Raw genomic sequence first — 12,267 nt, 5'->3', positions numbered from 1 at the left:
GCACAACCAGCACTACCTCCCTCCCATGGGAGACACAGGCAGTGGCGATCACCCACAGTACCAACAACCCCCCCATGGGAGACACAGGCATTAGTGATCACCTGCAGCACCAACAACCCCCCCCACCCCCTGCGGGAGACACAGGCAGCAGGGATCACCTTACCTAGTGGAGGCATGGAGGAAACACAGAGACAGGGTGAAGGAAGAGTTGGCCCGCTCCAGCGAGGACACAAACATTCTCCTTCCGACTGATTGGAACCCAGAAGTGTGTCCTGAGACACGAATAGGGGCTTCCTGATTGGCCAGGAGAAAAATGTGTCAGAATAGCGAATATTCATTCGCTAGTGTCACACAACTAGGTAGGATCAGGGCACACTTTCTGCGCCCTGAGCCCACCCTATTTTTAAGCCTATTAGAGCCTCTGGCTCTAATCAGGTGCTTCAAAAGACACAACCCCGCCTATCCCTGCAAGTGTAATTCATGTGCCGCATCCTTAAAAGGGAGGGTGCATGGATAGGGAGGGCGGTGGCGGTTTTAGAGGAGGCGGCTCCCGTGTGCCCACAATGCACGGGCCGCCACTGCTACTCACCCATCTGTGTTCTTTCTACTTCACTTTCCTCTGTTGAATGTTGGCTGTCCATATCCCTTCTCACATCCATAAATGTAGATCTCTGGCATCCTGCCTTTAAAATTGAGAATAACAGCAATAATTTAGTTAGGTCACATTATTGTTGTGGCTCTCTTCCCTACAAACTTTTGATATAAAATGATCTATGCTAATTTGAATGACACAGTCATTACTGTACTTTATCATCATTGTAGGTTCACAAATGCACACACAGTACATTCTTCCATGAAATGATTACACTTTAATGTTAACCTGTAGCCAGTAGTAAATGACCTCTAAAATAACCTATAAGAGATCTCTGTAGCTGCAGGCACTGTGGAGCAATGCATCTTTAAATTTACAGCACAAGCACTGAAGTTGCTCAAGTACTTCTCACAGCAGCTCATCTTCCCCTTATCCCCTTTTATCAGTCAGCCAAAAGCCTTTACATTTCTAATGATAGGAAAGAGCAGGTGCTCTGGGAGAGGTGAGCAGTGGAACTGGGCTGCTGAGAGAATGACTTCAGTGCTTATGAGGAGAATTTTGAGGATGTATTGCTCCATAGTACTTGCATCTACAGAAGTCAGTAAGGACTTATTTTTAAAGTGTATTTATACTTGGTAAAATATGTAAATACTTTAATGTCCATAGTTTGTCCACAGATTAATTTTAAGTATAGGATTTATTTGGAAGAATGTACATTATATATTTTCCTTAAAAGAACAGGTTCAGACCAATGACAATTCAACCGTACGAAGGTCAGTTAATACCGAACCAGGCATCAAAGCCATCAACATTCATTCCTACCTAAACTCATCTAAACAGAAGGGTTTCTTCCTTTCACTAGACGCGTAGAAGGCATTTGACAGAGTGGCCTGGGACTACATGACTGAGACCCTATGGTCGATAGGCCTCGGGGACAATATACTCAACCTAATCCTAACGCTCTATACGAACCCCACAGCATAAGTGAAAGTCAATGGCTGCCTGTCAAATGCATTCCCCGTCAGAAATGGAACTCGCCAGGGCTGCCCCCTCTCACCACTTCTCTATGTATTCACTCTGGAACCATTTCTCAACCACCTCTGAAATAACCCAAACATCAAAGGAATTTCAACCCCTAAACATGAATTCAAAGTCACAGCTTTTGCAGACGACATACTACTCTCCCTTTCAGAACCTCATATCACACTCCCAAACCTACTGAAGGACTTTAGAGACTTCCAGACCATTTCCAACCTCAAAATAAATTTCGATAAATCCTATGCTCTAAACGTCTCCCTACCCACAGAAACAGTGGCCCTTTGCCAAAACAATTTCCCCTTCACCTGGAAAACCAAAGCGATCACTTATCTAGGAATCCAACTCCCAACCCGTCTCACTGATCTATATGCTTTAAATTTCTCTCCAATCCTGACTTCCATCAAACAAAACTTACAAAAATGGGACAACCTTTCTTTCTCATGGTTCGGGAGAGCCGTAATCCTAAAAAATGAACATCCTGCCGAGATTTGTATATGTAATGCAGGCCATACCTATCCAACTACCATCCACCTTCTTCTCTACATTCAAAACCCTATATACAAAATTTCTATGACACAACAAACACCTGCATATAAAATTTGAGCTCTTGGTCTCACCCAAGTCTAAAAGGGGCATAGGGCTGCCCGACCTAAACACAATTACTACAGAGCTTGCCTTCTTACCAAAATAGTAGACTGGAATGTCCACAAAATAGTGGGTCAACTTGGAAGAATACCTCGCAGATACCCCTCTGGTCACGGCACGCTGGCTACCGCCCAAACACATTCCAAGCAAAGCTTCCAACCATATACTTATAGGCCCCACTTTACGCTGTTTCCATAGAACAAACAACAGCTCTCAACCCTATCGGGCACCATGACTCCACTCCGAGCTAACCCTGACTTTCCCCTGGGATTATCCACTGCTTGGCCACACAAATATATGCTGGCTAAGCATTTCTTGCAAGGAAGTACTCTCCTAACTCGTGAAAAACTAGCTTCACAAATGAGAGACCAAAAATTTCCATTATGGACGTACCTACAATTACAACATTTTCTTTTAGACCCAAAACACAGGTCACACTGGACCACACCACTCACCCCCATAGAAGCATTATGTTCTGAATCCACCCCACAAAAACATTTAGTTTCCACCATATACTCACTTTTACTACTACTTTTTGCTAACCACGAAGCACAAAACTTGCCATTTCTGGGAGAAAGAACTCTCAGTAACTCTTACAGATGACCAATGGGAGAAAATATTCGAAAATACTCTCAAGGGTTCGATAAACCTATCAACCCAAGAAAATGGCTACAAGATTCTCAAACGTTGGTACAGAGTCCCAACCCTCATCAATAAATATGCACAGCAACATCAAACTTGTGCTGGAGATGCAAATCCGTACCTGGTTCCCACATTCACATTTGGTGGTCCTGTCCCATTATGCAAAAATTCTGGAAGGAAGTCCACAACATAACGTCAAAGATAACCACCCTTACCTTGGGGTTCTCCCCCGTGCAACTATTATTACATCATACCACTCTACCCAGACGTTCATACTTTAAATCCCTAACAATGCACATGCTGAATGCAGCTAAACTATGCATCCCGGTCCTACGGGGCAAATCCAAGGCCCCCTCAAATAAAGATTGGTTCCTGAGAATCAACAAAATTGCTGAAATGGAAGAGCTCATAGCCATTTCACATGAAAATATCCCCAAACATAATAACCGCTGGGCCTGCTGGTTCCATTTCAAGACTACCTTAGAATACACCCAAACCATGCACTCATACATTACCTAAAATGATCCCATACTTCACCCTTTCATCGGCCTCATAACACCCTATTAAACAATAAGTGCATGGAGGGATTGAGGAGGGATGGGTCAAAGTTCAGGGTCAGATAGGAGGCACTCGCCCCCCCCCCCCCCCCGTCTCAGCCTACCTCATCCTCTCATACCCCAGCTGTACCCACCCTCCCCTGTCTCTACAATTTTCCCCTCCCCAAAAATTCTCTCTCCCGCATAATCCCTACACCTACCTATAACCAAATACCCCCCCACCTTCTCACACACATCCAACGGAACCAACCAAGACTACCAGCTGGACTGGTAGTCTTGACCCATCTACAAAACACAAACTACACACACTACATGACATAGACAAGGTCGGAAGCATACCCAATATATGACTCTACAGAAATACCAAAGATCAATACAACCTATCCTAAGAAACTGTCTCAAATTCCAACACAATAATACCCAATGTGAACCCATCCCCTCAGAAATCCGACAATTATTTAAAAAATTGTATTATCCAACATCCTCAAATAAACGCTGTTATACGCTATTATGTCTCCACAGTTGATTTACATGTTCTCTTTGATGATCGACGTAAAGTCTTTGTATATCTTTAGACCGTTGGATCCATGTAACTACTGTTATACATGTACAACTATGTTTAATTCTTCTCATTTTCCTTTAATAAAATATTATGGAATTAAAAAAAAAACGGACCAGGTCGTCATCATAGCTGTTTGTGGTGTATAATATGTTTTCATTATTTTGTCTGTGTAATGACTATGACTACACCTGTAGCTCCAATGCGTGAAAAATATAATGAATCTGTGAGATTTGGCTGAGACTGCTTGACTTGTGGATTGGTTTATCGGGCCTTCAGGGGGTAACTCAAGCCAAGGTAGGGTGAAAGCGGGGACCCAAAGTTTTATTGAAGTTCACTATGATAAAGCAATTACAATAAACCCACCCTACCGTGCACTTATTTCGATGACAGAAGTTACTGTTCTGCAACATTAGATGGAGAGACAACACTTATAGAGTTTTCTCCAAGAAATAGAACATAAGGCAGAATGAAAAAAGTAAAAAGAAAATTATTTTAACATATTCTATTCTAACTACATGCCTCTTACCCAATTAGGTCCAGCAGGTCGTTGGTAGCGAGATATATTTGTGCAAATCTGTTCCACCTTTTCCCATTCTGACACCCATTTTCCATATTCAGATTGTCTCTTTAGGATCCTCTCCAATATTTTGCTGTTCTCTTGAGTTATTCTTGACAGGTTTTGTCTGCGCTGTCCTGTATTCAGGCTAATTAGATATTAAATACAATGCAAAATGGAGAGAGAGGTGGTTACATAGAGAACAGTATAAAAGCTGTCTGTGATATAAAAGTACTTTACACTCATTGTGAATAATAAACTGTTATTATGACATTTGTAGTTACTGATCATTGTGGCAGCTGATGTTGCCATTTGTTTCCTAGCAAACTGACCAGGTCCTTAAGTAAATAGATGCACACTGTGCAAACATATATGGATATCTTTGCAGCAACAGATATTCAACATTTCCTTGTCATGATTACCTGTGCAGGGAGTAGTAATTCCAGTTATCAATACACCCGTGAGATTGGCGAATAGTGTTCATTTTTGCTGAATGAATGCGGTTTTGTTTTTCTATAAGTGTTTGTAGATCTCTATCCATCTGTGTTAACAATAAATATAGATCAAAGAAAAACATATTTATTAAAAAGCACAATAACCGCAACTTTCCATTTTCACTTTTCTTTTCTGTTGCATTTACATTTAACTCTTTCATCTTTGCAACATTTTTTTTTACTTTTAAACAACAGGAGTGCTTTATTGTCAACCAATTATAGACAGTACAGTAGCTCAGAATACAGTTGTTCTACATACATCAAGACCGGAACATAGTATGGTACAGAACACATTTACAAGTATTCATACAGTCGAGTTATTAAGAGTCAGGCAGCAAGACATAGTAGTAGAGAAGTAACCCCGGTCGTCAATAGATTCAAGGAACCAGCCACCTCTGTATAGCCCCCGCCAACAGATAACAGGCGATTGTGCAAGCCCCAAAAAAAGGGGGGGGAGGGAGAAGGAGGGGGGAAGGAGAGGAAGTGAGGAAAGAGGGGAGAGGGGGGAGAGAGAGGGGGGGGGGGGAAGAGAGAGGGGGAAAGAGAGAGGGGGGAGGGGGGCGGGGGACCCCCTCAACCAGAACAATCTGTCTAACTAGAAGTCCATGGGAGCCAGACCTTGTCAAATTTCCACGGACATCCTCGATTAAGGTATGTTAACTTATATAGCGGCAAAACATTATTCACGCTCTTTTCCCATGAAACTACACTAGGCGGAGTAGAGGAGATCCATCTACATAAGATCTCTTTTTTAGCGTAAAAAAGGAGATATGAAATCAGCAGCTTAGTGTGGTGTGGCCTTTGTTCATTATCATGGACGCCCAGCAATGCTAATTCAGGAGTCCTGGGGACATTCAGGTTGAGCCGGGTATTTAAGTGGTCAAAAATCTCCAACCAAAATCTAGATAGCTTACGGCATTCCCAGAACATATGGAGGTACATCCCTAGTTCCGACTTGCAACGGGGGCAGTGAGGGTCCCTTGCAGGGTAGATCCTGGCCAAGCGCACGGGGGTATGATACACTCTGTGTAGAAATTTAGTTTGAATAAGTTTGTCCCCCGCCGAGATAACCAACTTGGGGCCCCGCTCCAAGCAGTCCTCCCAATCCTCCCTCTCTAGTGTGGGGATGTTCCATTTGTCCCAAAGCAAATTCAGTTTAGAAGAGTCTATTGGGAGAATGGTGCGGTACAGAGGTTTACGTTGGCCATCCCCTGTAAAGAGCTCCTCCAACGGACTAGGTTGCAAAACCGAGGGGTCAGGAAATTGACCTCTGGCCGCATGGCGTAATTGGGCATACCTGAAATACATCCAGCCAGGGAGCGCATGGGAGAGGGTCAGCTGATGGAGCGATAACAAGTTACCCAATGACATGATATCTCCCAAGGTTTTAATACCGAAACGCGCCCACACCTGTGGGTCTGGGATCGTTCTGAAATGCGGCAGATTAGGATTACCCCATAGGGGCTGGGCCGGAGACCAGCACCCCGACCGCTTAAACCCGCGCTCGGTCACACTCCAGACTTTAATTGTCGCCGTCGTCGGCCCAGGGAGATTAGCATACGCCTTCACCCCCCTGTAGACCAAATTTCGTAGATCCTGCAGGGAGCCCAGAAGAGCAGCCTCAAGGCACACCGCTGCGTTAGATCTTCGCGCCGCAAACCACCAAGAGACGGTGACCAACATAGCAGCCCAGTAGTAGACTCGCAGATTGGGAAGAGCAAGACCTCCCAAACTCACCGGTGCCTGCAGCGCGGATTTGGCCAGCCGGGGGGCGGAGCCGTTCCATATAAAGGAACCAATACACTTGTCCGCCTCCTGAAAAAACGACCCCGGTATCAAGTCCGGGCAATTCCGGAATATATAGTTGAATTTGGGCAGAACTATCATTTTAATGATATTAATGCGTCCCACCAAATTCAACGGGAGCCCAGACCATGACCGATATCTCTCTCTCAGTAGGCGGAGAAGGGGAAGCACATTTAGGCTATAGTATTTTGTATAATCTCTAGTCACCATCACCCCTAGGTATTTAAATTCAGTGGCCCATTGTAGCAGCATATTACCAGACGACGGGGGTGCTTGAGCATCCAGGGGGAAAAGGATCGATTTGGACCAATTTATGCGGATACCCGAAAAGGAACCAAATTGATTAAAAAGCGTGAGCGTGGCCGTTAGGGATGGGCCTGTGTTATTCAGATAAATCAGGGCATCGTCGGCGTAGAGGGAGATTTTTTCTTCCAGGGCACCCTTCCGTAAACCCCGTATTACAGACGACTCCCGAATCAAAATCGCCAAAGGCTCCAGAGCCAAAGCAATCAGACCGGGTGACAGGGGGCATCCCTGCCGGGTGCCCCTCTGCAGGGAGAAATGCTCCGAGACCCAGTCGTTGGTACGCACTCTGGCCCTTGGAGCCCTGTAGAGCAATCTCACCCACCTCAAAAACTTAGGGCCAAACCCAAAACTTTGGAGTACCTCCCAAAGGAAATCCCACTCTACCGAGTCGAAAGCCTTCTCGTCATCGAGAGAGGCAATCGCTCGGGACCCCACATCATCGTGATCAATAGAGAGGTTCAGGAACAGGCGCCTAATATTTATGTCAGTACCCTTACCGGGCATAAAGCCCGTTTGATCAACATGTATCAGAGTGGAAATCACAGAGGTTAAGCGAGTGGCCAGGATCTTCGCTAGCAGTTTGGCATCGACATTCAATAGAGATACGGGTCGATACGACCCACACTCCTGAGGATCCTTACCCGGCTTAGGAATCAATACAATAATAGCCTCCTCCATAGATCCAGGGAGGCAATCCGCCTCCCCAAGCCCATCAAGCAGAGCCTTGAGCTTAGGCGCCACCAGGTCAGCATGTTGCGAGTAAAATTCAGTGGGCAGTCCATCTGCGCCCGGAGTCTTGCCACTTTGAAGACTTCTTTGCAACATTAACAGAAAAAAAAACACAGCATTTAAAAAGTTTATCAAAATGCATATACTGTACAAGTTATACAGCAAAGTGTGCTGATAATGAGGACTGGGCATTCCAAAAATTGTGTGAACAGACACAGGGCAGCTTTGTTGTTAAAAAATCTCAATCCAGCAGTAAAAACATTTTTATAATAGGAAAAATGCAGGGCCAGTTTATATCCACATAGTGTAACCAGCAAGTGATTCCCTCCCAGAACATGGCTAATGTATAAACTCAGTAATGCATTTAGTACACAACAATCCAGCAGCACTTAGCTCTTCTTAGCCTGGACCTGTCAATGGTCAAAATATTTAAATAACTGCAGCCTATCAGTAGTGGATCATTATCTTAAAGTGGATCTCCAGTCAGTCATTGTGAAATAAATTTAATCCGGGAAGCCGTCCCTGCTAGGAGAACACACAGCGATTATTACTAGCGGCTATAACCACATGCAATAATCACATGAAAAATCTGATATGCTGTTTGTACCCAGGTCGATCAATGGATCGACCTGGGTACAATCAGCCTGTCCACAGAGGGTTTGAATTTCGTCTGGTCTCTGCTAAACAGGCTGAGATTCAAACCATCTATGGCTGGCTTTACACAGGGCTAACTGATATTGTAAAGCCATGATATTGTAAAGATCTATACTGATAGCTGGCCTACTTGACCCACAAATTATCCTTTCTCAAATTCACAGTTTCTAGATCTACACTACACTATGCAAAAACATCTGATTTGATAAAACTAAGTTAATATTAATTATGTATTCAAAATGTGGAAAACAATACGGAATAGTTCAAGGTCAAACATGACTAGGCTATCATATATAGAAGGCATAATAGACGCATTCCACCTCCCGTTTAGCTATCTGAGGTATATCATTTTTAGTCTCTATGGAATGGTAATTGCATTCAGTACAATATTACATGGTTGACCACATCATGACATGAATGAAATGATAAAATGGAATTCCAGCTTCATTCTAACTACTCTTAACACTGTCCCTTCCTGCTTCTATCACCTATGCTAAATAACCTGTATGCTAACACCTATGCTAACTAACCTATTTTCAGGCCGCTCCAGTCCAGGTACATGATCCTACCCCCCTGTGTCAGCCTGCACTGCTACAGGGGAGAGGATAGAGTGCCGACAATGGATGAGCCATTGAAGCCTATGGGTGACTTCACTGCTCCAGACATACAGCCAAAAGCAAAGGATATCCAATGAGTTTGGAGGACCAACAAATCCCCCTTCATCAGAGTTCTAGAATTGTGTCAATATGTTTAGTGGGCTCAAAGCAAAACCCTTAAGCAATCAAATCTGCAGCAAGAATTATGTGTTAATACAGCCAGTAAGTGTTTTGTATGAATGTACCACATCTTGCCACCAATATTTACATAGGGTTGGGGCAGGTTTACACATGTCAATAAAGTGTTTTGACCTACCTTACAGCTCCTTTATGGCCAGCCATAGATGCCACAGTACAACTATACACCTAAGCATATGAACAGTTCTGTAATTTCTAAGCCCCTTCCAACTCTTAGCCCTTGTACACACGGTTCGACAATCCGAACTGGATTTTTTCAGACGGATTTTGTCCGAAACTGGTGTTGCATACACACGGTCGGACAAAGTTGTTGGAAAATCCGATCATTCAGAACGTAATGACGTTCGTTGCGATGGGACTACGTTGCGGCTAGTAGCCAATAGCTTTGGTCTCGTAATTTGATTTGAGCATGCATGGCACTTTGTCTGATCGGAATTCTCTACAAACGATCGGATAAAGCCTGATCGGATCATGTTGTCGGAAAATTTTATATCCAGCTCTTCAAACTTTGTTGGTCGGACATTCGGACGGAAAAAGTCCGATGTAGCCCACACACGGTCGGATTATCCGACAACATGGTCCGGTCGGACCTTTTCCGTCGGAATTTCCGACCGTGTGTACAGGGGCTTAGACGCCCTGTGCTTCATGCCTTTTGGTTCGAAAAGCTGTAACTAATGGTATAAGATATTGTTCCTGTGACAAGAGGAAAGAACAGCAGTCCTGCTTTACTACTTATGCCTCCTCCTTACCCCTCATGTACACAACTTGCACAATCATCAAACCACCAGCATACATAGCATGGAGAAACCTTGTTAGTTCTTTGACACCTGATCTTATGTAGCTTCATACCTGTATTCTTTTCATATTTACCAGTTGATGGGCAGGCGTTTGGCAGCCTTTTGTGTCCACTGCTGGCACAGCCATTGATACCTGAAACAAGAAACATTGGGGGTTATTTACGAAAGGCAAATCCACTTTGCACTACAAGTGCACTTGCTGTAAAACTGAGGGGTAGATCTGAAATGAGGGGAAGCTCTGCTGATTTTATCATCCAATCATGTGCAGGCTAAAATGCTGTTTTTTACTTTCCTTGCATGTTCCCATCAGATTTACAGTGACTGCACTTCCAAGTGCACTTGCAGTGCACTTGTAGTGCAAAGGGGATTTGCCTTTTGTAAATAACCCCTATTGTGCTGATGATGATCTTTTTATTTATTGGATGTTTAAAGTGTATGTGAACCCTAACAATAAATTTCTTATTTGGCCCCTTTTGGTCTGTTAAATATACTATTGAACTTGTTTTGTTATATCTGTGCAACAAATACCGTATGATCCTGCCAGAAATATTGTGAGTTCATAACATCCTGTTTTTTCTGCCTCTGCTGGACTATAGAACATCTCCCTCCTATGTTATGAAAAGAGGCAGTGGGGAGGTGTTCTGTAGTCTTAACACACTTGCTGTCTTAGGGCAACATTGATGTTTCATAATAGATAGAGTAAGCTTTGTCACCTTAGGATGGGAATTGTGTTGTTGACAGGATCACTAGGTAAAAATTATAGAAAAAACTGTAAAAAGAAAACGAATGCGGCCACCACATCTAATGACTGGTAAGTTGCAATATTTTAACTTTCAGAGAGCAACAACACAATAAACTTTTTTTCAAATCTGCTCTGTGTGTCCATATGCATTTAGCCCTTGTGTACACCATATTCGTTGAGTGCATTTTTCTGCGCACCACAGCACATATATTGTGTGTATAGAGCACATAGAAAACAACTGTTGTGTGTTCAACATACATGTGAGTTTGTTTGAGAAATGTTTCCAGCTAATGGGGTCGGACATATATAGGAGGAGACTGTTTTGGGGGAATTAGGAAGTGTAATTCCATTAGTAGGAAAGATGAGAGAAAGAAAGGGTATGTAAAACAATTCAAATGGCACTTTTTGCTGTAATAAATATCCCCAAAAAATATATAATTTTTTTTCCTCAGTTTAGGCCGATACATATTCTTCTATATAATTTTGGTAAAAAAAATCGTAATAAGCGTTTATTGATTGGTTTGCTCAAAAGTTATAGCGTCTACATAATAGGGGATAGTTTAATGGCATTTTTATAAATAATTTTTTTTTAGTAGTAATGGCGGTGATCAGCGACATCGAGTCTACGGGACCCGCGATCACACTCACAGAGCTCGCCGCGGGCACGCTCGCAAACCGCTTCTTAAAGGACAGAGTACAGGTACGTTAATATGCCTGTACGTTCCCTGCTGCCGACGTATATCATCGTGAGCTGGTCAGCAATTGGCCAAAGGAGAAGTATAGCCAAAGCTTGTTTGGTTGTACTCCTCCTATGGATCACAGCAATGCAATTCGTTTTGCACTCCTGTGACACGTTTTTAGTCTGCTCTGTGCTGATGTCACTGATATCAGTCCGTGGGCCGCATCATCATGACAATAAAATCTGGATCCGCCACGTGCCTGCACTGACACCCCGATCAGCCTCTCAGAGAGCCGCTAATAGCCTGAGATGGCCCGCTCCACCCCCTCCACTGCCCAGCCCTCCAATGAGCGCGGAGGGAGAAGAGCAGACAGCTGTGACTGACAGTTTTGAAAACCGAGTGATCTGCAGTGTTTGATCACTTGGTTTTCAGTATAGAGGTGCCAGGGGACAGATGCAGCATCCACCAAGGTAAGTATGATTCTGAAATAAAAAATAAACCCATACTTCTCTTTTTTTTTTTTTTAACAGAAACGTTTTTATTAGTGAAAAACTAAAGGAAAAAGTACAATGTCATTACATCTTACTTCTACATTGGCACATTGCAAAATTACATAGGATTCACATGTCACACAAAGTTTAAAAACATTGCTGGAGGTAGGTAGGCGGGAGAC

At 43.5% G+C, this 12,267-nt stretch overlaps 1 long non-coding RNA gene across 1 annotated transcript; it reads right to left on the bottom strand.

The window, feature by feature from the left end:
- Window positions 1-588: 588 nt before the first annotated feature.
- Window positions 589-5,140, bottom strand: LOC143960359 (uncharacterized). The gene is made up of 3 exons (XR_013270305.1): window positions 5,015-5,140; window positions 4,563-4,740; window positions 589-683 (listed from the first exon to the last, which is right to left on the bottom strand). It is a non-coding gene; the product is annotated as an uncharacterized LOC143960359 (long non-coding RNA).
- Between the last annotated feature and the right edge of the window lie 7,127 nt (window positions 5,141-12,267).

The sequence above is a fragment of the Lithobates pipiens genome, unplaced genomic scaffold (assembly GCF_037356315.1).
Source record: "Lithobates pipiens isolate NorthernLeopardFrog02 unplaced genomic scaffold, aLitPip1_a1.2 Scaffold_8, whole genome shotgun sequence".
NCBI classification, from domain to species: domain Eukaryota; kingdom Metazoa; phylum Chordata; class Amphibia; order Anura; family Ranidae; genus Lithobates; species Lithobates pipiens.
The sequence above is the reverse complement of the archived record's forward strand: the minus strand, read 5'-3'. Positions and strand labels throughout refer to the sequence as shown.